Below are 10,060 nucleotides of genomic sequence, written 5' to 3' on the forward strand. Positions count from 1 at the left end.
CACATAGTTTGCCTTATTTGTAGGAGCCTTGTTACCGAGTAGACAAAGGGTTGTTATGTTAGTTTGTTAGCAACACTTGTATTGTTTTACATGATCTTATCACCCCTGCTCAGACTAACTAGGGGCAGATGTGTAGCAGGGTCAGTTTTAAAGGGACATTAAACCTAATATATTTCTTTCATTATTCAGTGTTACACTAGATACAGAACTGCACAATGTCACTTATAGTATTATGTATGGGGACTGAGGCTATGACAGAAATATCTCGGTGTAACATTACACTATAGTGTTTGGGCTGTGTGTGGTCTGACATTGTGCAGTTCTGTATCTAGTACTAAAGACACCAGTACAGGCATTGCATTTTATTTTCTATTGATGTGCAAGGTGTTTGCACTTAGCGCTACCAGTGTGTGAATTCTGACGTTTGCATTATTTACTGGCAATATTATAAAGCTCCCCCCATGGTGTCTGGCTCATGCCATTTGTATAGCTGCAAGTACTGTGTGTTACGTGACATGGCTGCTTTGTAGGGAGGAACCGTATGGCACAGTAATTGTGAGGGGGGATTATGCAGTGAAAGTCAAGTTAGAAGTCAAGGGAGAATTCAGAGGAGCTTGCACTTGGCGCTGTTAGTCTAAACTTTAAACAGAGCATTCATTTAGCATGATGTCCAGGAAAGGAGGGATCTGGTGGCCATTTCAAATCGGCCGGAGGATGAAAATTAAGTGATTTTGAACAAAAAAAACATATATGCATTAAACATGGGCTACAGGGGGGTTACATTAACATTAACTACTACATAGGAATAAGTCATTATAAATCTTGTGTTGACTGTTTCTTTAATGATTAAGATAGGGTGTGTAATTTCTTCTACTAGATACGACGAGTCCACGGATTCATCCTTACTTGTGGGATATTAACCTCCTGCTAACAGGAAGTGGCAAAGAGCACCACAGCAGAGCTGTCTATATAGCTCCTCCCTTGACTCCACCCCCCAGTCATTCTCTTTGCCTATACTAAGTAATAGGAAGAGGTAAAGTGAAAGAGGTGATAAAATTATAGTTTTTATTTTCTTCAAGCAAGACTTTTTTATTTTAAATGGTACCGGTGAGTGCTATTTTTCCTCAGGCAGCAGATGGAAAGAAGATTTCTGCCTGGAGTTTGATGATCTTAGCAGTGGTTACTAAGATCCAGAGGAGTTCCCACAGAATGGCTGAGGAGTACTTGAGAAGCTTCAGTGTGGGGAACGTTTTTCATGCTACAAGCATTGAGGTATGTTCAGTCATTTTTTTCTGGAGAGACTGTGGTATTTCAGAACTGGCGGGTACTGAAAGGGCCTTACATTGCAAAGAACATATTTTAAGTGATAAAAGTATGTCTAAGGATGATTCTCAGTCTGAAGAGAATCAGGTTATGCCATCCAATTCTCCCCAAGTGTCACAACCTTTAACACCCACTCAAGCGACGCCAAGTACTTCTAGTGAGTCTAATTATTTTACCCTACAAGATATGGCTGCAGTTATGTCTACTACCCTTACAGAGGTATTATCTAAACTTCCAGGGTTACAGGGTAGGCGCAGTAGGTCCAGTATTAGAGTAAATGCTGAGCCCTCTGATGCTTTATTGGCCATCTCCGATGTACCCTCACAGTGTTCTGAGCTGGGGGTAGGGGATTTGCTGTCTGAGGGAGAGCTTTCAGACTCAGGAAATGTGTTCCCTCAAACAGACTCGGACGTAATGGCCTTTAAATTTAAGCTTGAACATTTCCGTCTGTTACTCCACGAGGTTTTAGCGACTCTGGATGATTGTGACCCTATTGTAATACCACCAGAGAAATTGTGTAAAATGGATAAATATCTAGAAGTCCCTACTTACACTAATGTTTTTCCAGTCCCTAACATGATTTTGGACATTGTTACTAAGGAATGGGACAGACCAGGCATTCCGTTCTCTCCCCCTCCTACGTTTAAGAAAATGTTTCCTATATCTGACACCATTCGGGATTCCTGGCAGATGGTCCCTAAGGTGGAGGGAGCTGTTTCTACCCTGGCTAAGCGTACATCTATACCTATTGAGGACAGTTGTGCTTGCAAAGATCCTATGGATAAAAAATTAGAGGGTCTTTTAAAGAAAATGTTTATTCATGAGGGTTTTCTTCTACAACCTATAGCGTGCATTGTTCCAGTTACTACTGCAGCAGCTTTTTGGTTTGAGGCTCTAGAGGAGTCTCTTAAGGTGGAGACCCTATTAGATGATATTTTGGATAGAATTAAGGCTTTCAAGCTAGCTAATTCTTTTATTACAGATGCTACTTTTCAAATGGCTAAATTAGTGGCTAAAAATGCAGGCTTTGCCATTTTAGCGCGTAGATCGTTATGGCTTAAGTCTTGGTCTGCTGATGTGTCATCAAAATCTAAACTTTTAGCTATTCCTTTTAAAGGTAAAACCCTATTCGGGCCTGAACTAAAGGAAATAATTTCCGAAATTACTGGAGGTAAGGGTCATGCCCTTCCTCAGGACAAGACTGTTAAACTGACGGCTAAACAAAATAATTTTCGTTCCTTTCGAAAACTTTAAAGGTGGACCCTCTACTTCCTCCTCCGCCACAAAGCAGGAGGGGAATTTTGCACAATCCAAGTCAGTCTGGAGACCGAACCAGACCTGTAATAAAGGTAAACAGGCCAAGATGCCCGCTGCTGCTACCAAGACGGCATGAAGGGGCAGCCCCTGATCCGGGACCGGATCTAGTAGGGGGCAGACTTTCTCTCTTTGCTCAGGCTTGGGCAAGGGATGTTCAGGATCCCTGGGCATTAGAAATTGTGACCCAGGGGTATCGACTAGAATTCAAAGATTTTCTCCCAAGAGGGAGATTTCATCTTTCACATTTGTCTGTAGACCAGACAAAAAGAGAGGCGTTCTTACGCTGTGTAGAAGACCTCTATACTATGGGTGTAATCTGTCCAGTCCCAAAACTAGGACAGGGGTTTTACTCAAATCTGTTAGTGGTTCCCATAAAAGAGGGAACCTTCAGACCGATTTTAGATCTCAAAAGTCTAAATCGTTCAAGATGGAGATCATACGAACAATTTTACCAATGATCCAGGAGGTTCAATATATGAACACCGTGGACTTGAAGGATGCGTATCTTCACATTCCGATCCACAAAGATCATCACCAGTTTCTCAGGTTCGCCTTCCTGGACAAACATTACCAGTTTGTGGCCCTTCCTTTTGGGTTGGCCACAGCTCCCAGAATTTTCACAAAGGTGCTAGGGTCCCTTCTGGCAGTTCTAAGGCCACGGGGCATAGCAGTGGCACCCTATCTGGACAATATTTTGATTCAGGCATCAACTTACCATCTAGCCTAATCTCACATGGACAACGTGTTGGCTTTTCTAAGATCTCACGGGTGGAAGGTGAACAAAAAGAAGAGTTCACTTGTTCCTCTTACAAGAGTTCCATTCCTAGGAACTCTGATAGACTCGGTAGACATGAAAATTTTTCGGACGGAGGTCAGAAAATCAAAGATCTTAACCACTTTCCAAGCACTTCATTCCATTCCTCGGCCGTCAGTGGCTCAGTGTATGGAGGTAATCGGACTAATGGTAGCGGCAATGGACATAGTTCCGTTTGCTCGCTTGCATCTCATATCACTGCAACTATGCATGCTCAGACAGTGGAATGGGAATTATGCGAATTTATCCCACAAGTAAAGGATGAATCCGTGGACTCGTCGTATCTTATAGAAGAAAAGTAAATTTATGCTTACCTGATAAATTGATTTCTTCTATGATACGATGAGTCCACGGCCCGCCCTGTCAATTTAAGACAGATTATATTTTTTGATTTAAAACTTCAGCCACCTCTGTACCTTTTAGTTTCTCCTTTTTCTTCCTATACCTTCGGTCGAATGACTGGGGGGTGGAGTCAAGGGAGGAGCTATATAGACAGATTTGCTGTGGTGCTCTTTGCCACATGGAGGCAACTATGTTGATCCTATATCTCAAGTTGCTAGAGTTAATATACAGGAAAGGTTTGATTCTTCACCCTATGGCTGCCACATGTGTCAGTTATGACACTGAGATAAATGCAGCAGAGGAAGCAACAAACAAGCCTGAGTAATATGAGTTAAAGGTAACAAAAATGAGAGACTGGGTAGTATCATCAAATGACAAAATATACTGAATCTGCTTAGAAGTGTGAATTGAATCTGAGTTTGAACAAAATATAAAAGTAATGAAACAACATGCTAAGTAGCTGATGCAAAAATAAGAAGCAACTTGAGCAAACAAAGTAATGTCAGCGTGGTATCATAAGTACAGGTTCCTTTCTGATCAAAGTTGTTATAATAAGCTGCCTGTATCATAGGTTTTTTATAGTAAAATAGGCAAACGATATATCAGATAGTACAAGGATGACAAGTCTTACCGGAAGGTAACTTAGAGATGTTTGGGCGGCTTGTCAGATGCAGTAAGCAGGGGATCGGAGGCCTGCAAGTGAGATCAGAGAGGCGCAGCTGGCGGATGACGTCACCCCGTTCCGGTCAGAAGGGAGATGCAGGGTGTCAGCAGAGCAAAGCGCTGAGGCTTTCAGATATCTGGTAGAGATGGGATTACAGGTAAGTCAATAGAGACGGACAAGAGTAGCAAAGCATAAAACTGAACAAGTTGGTATTAGGAGAATGTGAACAGCGTTCACGCAGGATCCGGAACTTGGAATCAGTACTTCAAGGTAGATATTAATAGTGAACAGCGTTCACACGAATTAGGCTCTCTGTAGACAGGAAAGGCATAATGTGAATTGGCAAGGAGGAGCTTAAATAGGCAGAAGGAAGTTAGCAGTTGGAGCACTTAAAGGAACAGTACAAACGTATCTCTGTTTAAGGATGAGGGTAATACCTGACAGTAGGATTCCATCTATTGACCAGGATAGATCATTATCTTTTTTCTATCTTATAAACCTTGCTGGTGAGATATTATTTTGTAGACAACAGAGTTTTGCTGCTGTTTAAAATCCTGACTTATTTTATTTTATATAGGCTCAAGAACATGTATGTTCTAATCGCTTCACCCCTATGTATTCTGTGTGTTACCATACTACGGTGCAAAAACAGTCTAATACTATCCCCCCAGGTTATAAGTACTTTATAAGAAACGGTATAATTTTATACATTGGGGTCTGACACACTTCATATGGTATGAAATCTCAGTGATTGTTCAAGAATAACCGGTGCTCAACCACATCATGATAATGCATCTTTAAATTCTCTTTGTAATTTTACATTTCACAGTTTTTGGTTTTAAGAGTTATTTTTGTAATAAAAGTTATGCTTCAATTTTGAATAAGTTTTCAACTTCCTAGAAAATGATGTCAGACAGACTAGGGGAGATAGAAGTGCTGTAAAAGTGCATACTTTTTAGTCAAATCTCTTTTTTACTTTCTGTTGCTAATTGTACCCATGCACAAGCACTCCAGCCCACAAGGTAAACCCTAATATAAGCTGTTACAGAAGCATTAGTTATTTTGTTGTGAAGAGCTTATTTCCCAGCAGCAATGCCTGAACCAGCAAACAAGTGCCTAAGAAGGGCTCCAAGAAAACCGTAACAAGTATCATTTCATAAAGAGTTAACTCTTTTTTTTTCAGCTTTTAGAAACTATTGCCTAAATACACGTTTGCTGGCCTCAGCTCTAAGTTTAGTGATAACAAATCCCATTGTCTAATCACCTCTGGAGCCAGACTGCTAATTGATAAGATGAACTTGTAAACTTGTTATCTTAAGTACTGTAATCCTATTGTGGCCTGTCAAAGGACAGTGCTCTCTATCTAAATGTGTGATGGGGGATTTTGTGCTTCCCCCCCTCTCCCCCTGGGAGTGCCCTGTGTGCATGTAACCTTAATAAAAAGCAGGCTGGGCATCCCAGTCCTGAGTTCTTGTTTGACCCTCAATCGCAGCGTTGACTCGTTTTTGTGGGCAGAAGGGTATCCTAGCTGTACTGCAGCTAAGGGAGATTATTCTATATTTGCGAGACTCATATAGAATACTATGGAAAGCAGCTTCTCCCCTCTTTAGCAATAGGGATCCAGGCTACTAAGCGGTCCATATCTCAGCGAGACTAAGGGTAACCGTAACATTTGGCGGCAGCGGTGGGATTTTCCTGGATTTCCTAGGAGAGGTACAGAACGGATGGAGAGCGCTTACGAAAAATTGAAGCGTACAACCCTAAAGGATTTACTTGAAAGCAGAGGGGGGTACGCCAGCAACCGGCCGAGGAGAGAGCTGATCGCAGAATTGACCGAACTGGATCAGAGCTTCACAATGGCGGAAACACCGACCATGATTAGTGATGAAAAAACCAGGATTGTTCAGGAAAGGCTCTCATTATACGGGCCGAACCCCTCCATGGAATTGGTACAGCAGTTGATGGTGGAGGCGGACGAGGATATACGAGAGACTCGAGCCCACAAACTCAACCTAGCGAACGCACACCGCAATGCTGAAGCCCCGCAGGTAATCATCCCTGTCGAAAATGCTGGGAGGCCCAAGATACCCTATGCGGCATTTCGACCCTTCCTAGAGAGCGAGACAGGGATTGATGAATATTTGGCGGACTTCGAAAGGCAATGTGCCCTGCACCAGATTCCCAACAGAGAGTGGCCCACGATATTGTCTGGGAAACTATCCGGGCGAGCCCTGGAAGCCTTTCGTACTCTGGGTGCTGAGGAAGTGACACAGTATGAGCTAGTTAAGGAGACACTGTTGCGTCGGTACGCTGTAACTCCGGACACGTATCGCCGACAGTTTCGGGGCACGGAAAAGAAGCCTAACGATACCCATATGGAATGGGCGCACCGAATGCGGAGAGCAGCAAATCACTGGCTGAGCGGAAGTAAAGCGGTGACTGGGGAGGAAATTTTACAATTGTTTCTCTTAGAACATTTTTATAATGGCATGGAACAGCAAGGGAAGGAATGGCTGCGAGACAGGCGGCCTTCTACCTTAGAAGAAGCAGCCAAATTGGCCGATGAACATTATGACTCCCGTCTTCACGAACCCATGAACTACCGAGCTCCAGCACGGGTCGAACCCAGAGAGGTTTACCGTTCACCCCCTCGTGCTGAATTCCGAGCCCCGGTGCCCACAGGGCCCGTCCGACACTCAGGACCACCCAATAACAGCTCTGAGCGTCCCAGACCGACTTGCCACCGATGCAAGCAACCAGGGCATTTCATGGCTAGCTGCCCCCTTAATACGCACCAGACACCCAGGAATTACAATTACCCCTCTGGGTCCTATCGTCCGGCCCGGGCCCTCTGTGTTAACCAAGAGGCCCCTATGGAGGGATATGTGGGGCCGCTTCACGAGGCAGACCCTGTATATGCTGCCTCAGATAACCGCCAGCACCATCGGCAGAGGGTATGGCTCGAGGGGCGATCTACCGAGGGATTGCGAGACACAGGGGCTACTATCACGCTGGTACAGAGTCATTTGGTGCCAGAGCACAAGTGATCCGGACAGACTGTGGCCGTTAGAGTGGCGGGGGGGGGATGTGTACAAAATTCCAACAGCTAAAGTGCATCTTGATTGGGGAGCGGGAAAGGGGGCTGTGAACGTGGGCCTAATGGATAATTTACCTGCCGAAGTACTACTGGGCAACGATTTGGGCCCCATGACTTCTGCCTATGCTCCAGTATGCAACAACGAGGCGGACCCAGTGACTACACAGGCCCAAGCCCGGACGGAGCGAGAGCTCTCACCAGTGCGGGAGACACAGGTAAGACCTACCCCGACCTTGCCTGACAGGTTAGGCCCCATACCCTGGGACACCCCAGATGCTTTCGAGGCAGAGTCTAAGACTGACCCGACCTTACAAAAGTACCGGGAACGAGCAGAGACCGGAGGGGGCGGGGCAGATAACGAAACATTCTTATGGGAAAAAGGGAAACTATACCGCTGGACAGAGAAAAGGGGACAGCGTAGGCGACAGCTGGTAGTGCCCCACAAATACCGTCAAGAAATCCTCAAAATAGGCCACGACATCCCCTTAGCAGGCCACCTAGCCGTTACCCGTACCCTACACCGCATTACTCACACGTTCTTTTGGCCAGGGGTGCACGCTGACGTTAGAACTTACTGTAACACCTGCGATGTGTGTCAACGAGTAGGAAGGCGAGGCGATCACCCTAAAGCCCAGCTAGTAAATATGCCCATTGTAGAGGAACCCTTCAGCCAGGTTGCTATTGACCTAGTGGGACCACTGGCTACCCCTAGTCCCTCCGGTAAGCGATACATTCTTACCGTAGTGGACTACGCTACCAGGTACCCAGAGGCTGTCGCCCTATCCAACATACAAGCGGATACGGTAGCGAATGCACTAGTACAGGTGTTCTCCCGGGTAGGATTTCCAAAAGAAATCCTATCCGACCGAGGCACCCAATTTACGGCTGAATTGACCCAACAACTCTGGCAGGTTTGCAAAATTAAGTCCCTCCTGAGCTCCCCATACCACCCCCAGACGAACGGGCTGTGTGAGAGGTTCAATGGGACCCTCAAGCAAATGCTCAAGACGTTCATTTAGGAATACCGAGACTGGGAACGCTTCCTGCCGCACCTCCTATTTGCTTATCGGGAGGTGCCCCAGGAAACAACAGGGTTCTCTCCCTTCGAGTTGCTCTACGGAAGAAAGGTACGGGGACCCCTAAACCTGATCCGGGAGCACTGGGAGGGAGAGATGGAGGCTGACGGTGTCCCCATTGTGCCATACGTGCTGGAACTCAGGGACCGAATGGAGCAATTAGCCAAATCCGTGCGGGCTAATCTCCAGTTGGCCCAGAGAAGACAGAAAGTATGGTACGATCGGGGGGCCCGAAAGAGAATCTTCACCATAGGACAAAAGGTGTTAGTACTTAAGCCGGTGAAGACAGACAAATTGCAGGCGTCCTGGCAGGGTCCCTACCAGATCGTAGAGAAAAGGGGAGACACCACTTATGTGATAGCTAGCTGCCACGACAACAATCTTAGAAAGACATTCCATGTAAACATGCTCAAGGAATATTTTGAGCGACCAGAGAACGTGACGGCCGTATGTTGTTCCCCTCAGGAAGACCCCGACAGTTTACCCATTCCAGACCTATTAGAAAAGAGCCTCCCCACAGGTATAGTGGCGCAGGTTCAGATAGGGGACCGACTTAGCCCCACTGAAAGGGAGCAGCTCAACCAACTCCTCCAGTCCAAACACCTCACCTTCTCCCCGAAGCCAGGGTACACTACTTTAACCACCCACCAGGTAGATACTCCGGGACAAGCTCCCTTGCGCCAGGCTCCGTACCGAATCCCCGAAGCAGTTAGGACAGGAATGAAGAAGGAGATCGATGAGATGCTCCAGCTCAGGGTAATTGAGCCCTCCGATAGTCCCTGGGCCTCCCCAGTTGTCTTGGTGCCCAAGAAAGATGGGACCACCCGGTTCTGCGTAGACTATCGGAGGCTCAATGAAAATACCGTGACGGATGCTTACCCTATGCCCAGGGTAGACAAGCTACTCGATCGTATAGCCAGGGGAAATTACCTGACCACTATTGACCTCTGCAAAGGTTACTGGCAGATTCCCCTGGCCCCGGAGGCTATCCCCAAGTCGGCATTCGTCACCCCATTTGGCTTATATCAGTTTAGGGTAATGCCGTTTGGGATTAAGAATGCCCCAGCTACATTCCAGCGCTTGGTGGATAGGCTCCTGGATGGCTTCCAGAGTTTTGCTTGCGCCTACCTGGACGACATAGCGATCCACAGTGAGTCCTGGGAGGACTACTTAGCTCATGTGGGAATGGTTCTGGATCAGATCCGGGCTGCTGGCCTAACTCTGAAGCCAGAAAAATGCCACTTTGGGATGGCCGAGGTACAGTACCTGGGTCACCGGGTGGGGTGTGGAAAGCAGCGACCAGAGCCGGCCAAAATAGAAGCTGTCGCCAATTGGCCCACCCCCATCACTAAGACTCAGGTCCTAGCCTTCCTGGGCACGGCAGGGTACTATAGACGGTTCGTACCAGACTACAGCACACTTGCCAA

The sequence above is a fragment of the Bombina bombina genome, chromosome 5 (genome assembly GCF_027579735.1).
Source record: "Bombina bombina isolate aBomBom1 chromosome 5, aBomBom1.pri, whole genome shotgun sequence".
Lineage (NCBI taxonomy): Eukaryota > Metazoa > Chordata > Amphibia > Anura > Bombinatoridae > Bombina > Bombina bombina.